The 1,862-nt window shown below is 61.7% G+C and overlaps 1 protein-coding gene across 2 annotated transcripts in view; it reads right to left on the reverse strand.

The window, feature by feature from the left end:
• The window catches only part of PAX6 (paired box 6), a 28,182-nt gene extending 26,929 nt beyond the window's left edge, over positions 1–1,253 (reverse strand). The window contains exon 1 of one of the 2 annotated variants that reach the window (XM_015586321.2): positions 1,121–1,253. The gene's annotated coding sequence lies outside the window, so the exon portion shown is untranslated. The remainder of the gene's footprint in view (positions 1–1,120) is intronic. The other variant, XM_015586324.2, reaches the window with a different exon arrangement.
• Between the last annotated feature and the right edge of the window lie 609 nt (positions 1,254–1,862).

Consider the following 1,862-nt stretch of genomic DNA (forward strand, 5'->3'; position numbering starts at 1 on the left):
TTCCCTGGTGGTGGGCAGGGGGCGGCCACCGCTCGGAGTTGGGCAGTGATCCCAAGCACCTGTCATAGGTATGCCTGAGATACAAACGCCTTCCAAAAATGACCCCCCAAAAGGTCTAGAGAGGGGGCGCCAGGAGCACCAGTGGTGAGCCCGGGCCTGACCTAGAGGCCTCCCCAAGCTTCTGGCAGGTGCTCCTGTGCTCCGGCGTTTCCGGCCGCTCGGGGCTGACCTCCTGGAACTTTCATCAAGTTTGGGGTCGTCCCTTTCCTGACCCACTTTGGAGAAACTTCTGGCACCCGGCTTGGGCCGTCGGGGGCAGGAGAGCCGCGGGTGCCGCTCTCCCCGGCACGAGGCGGCCGGACTCTCCTGGCGCCCACAGACTTTCTGCCCAGGCAGCGAGAGCAGCGCCCGCGGTAACCCGAGCCCGTGTTCTAGCTCAGTGAGAATCGCTAATTATTAGGTCTTCCGAAGTGAAGCTCAAATCACACGCTGGGGTTTACGCGCTGCCCAGCTCTGCTGGCAGCATTCTTTAGTCCTCGGCTCCTTTCTGAGAAACGAACTCCCATCTCTACGACTTTGTTTCCGTCCGGCAATCTACACTTTGCAACCGCGGGAAACTTTTGCGGCACTTCTCCCGACCCGCGGCGGGGCGTTTCCACGCGTTCCGGGCGCGGGTGGGGACTTCTCCATGCGTGAATGTTGTTAACTGCGATTCGGGGGAGTTCTGGGTGCAAACTGCATCCCTCCTTCCTACATTTCTCACGGTCGCGAACAGCTTCTGCAGCTAGCAGTGGCAAGCAGATCCCCATTTCCCTCTCCCCGTACCTCCCCTCCCTCCCCCCCAATCCCAGCTCAGCACCCGTCTGGAAGTCCACTCTGGGGACTGGAACATTTTGCTACTTTTGCAGAAAAGCACTCTAGGCAAAGACAAGACGCCCTCTCCTCCCTTATCCGATTCCGCCCCTTTTACTCCCCTCTATCTTTGTAAGCTTCCTTTTAAAGGCAAAAATCAAGCCCCCGGGCTACTTGGGGCGGGCTAGAATTTACGGGCACCGGTCGCGGGCAGCGGAGAGGCGGCGCGGGCCCCGAGCGGGGCCGGGGCGGGAGCCCGGGCAGTTACCTGGGAGCAGAGGGCGGGGAGGCAGGTGAGCCTGGCGGCGCCGGTTCCCACACTTCTCACCGCCGCTCGGCAGGGGAAGTGGCAGATCTGACAGCCGCGTTCTACGCGAGGACCTGCCCTAGAGTTTAAATGTCAATGATAAGAAAAGAGGGTGCTCAGGCAGGCGCTAACTTTCCTTAATATCCATGCCAGCACGGTTCTCATTGGCTGCCGGACCCGCGTGACGTCATGGCGGCCAGAGTTGGGCTTAGCTCCGCGCCCACGAGCGCTCCGGCCGGGCGGGAGCCTCCTCCTCCTCATCCCGAATCCCGCCCGCTCCAAGCTCTGCACTGGCCTTCCTGGGCCCGGCCCGCGACTGCTCATGCCCTACCCGACCCCAACCAGACCCATCCGCTCCCTTAGCGCGTTGCATGGCCCCAGGGAAACTCGTCCTCCCGAGCGCGCTCCTCCTCCCCTCCTGGAACGCGAGCCCCTCCCCTAGGCTTGCCGTCTACATTTCCGAGTGCCCACCCGGCCCTCTCCTCTGATCCCGAGGGAGTCACTCCATCAGAGGGACCCGGAGGTTGTACCGGGGTTGATTGGGTCCTCTAGCAGGAATTGTTTTCAGAAGGAACTCAAGCAGCGATGGGTACTCCAACCTGGCCCTCGGGCCTACAGGTCACCAGCTGGGCATAGATAGAGGTTCTGGGGAGATGAGCGATTGTTTCTTCCATGCTAAGCCAAAGTCCTCGCCAGGCCCGCT

Source organism: Pteropus alecto, unplaced genomic scaffold (genome assembly GCF_000325575.1).
Source record: "Pteropus alecto unplaced genomic scaffold, ASM32557v1 scaffold71, whole genome shotgun sequence".
Lineage (NCBI taxonomy): Eukaryota > Metazoa > Chordata > Mammalia > Chiroptera > Pteropodidae > Pteropus > Pteropus alecto.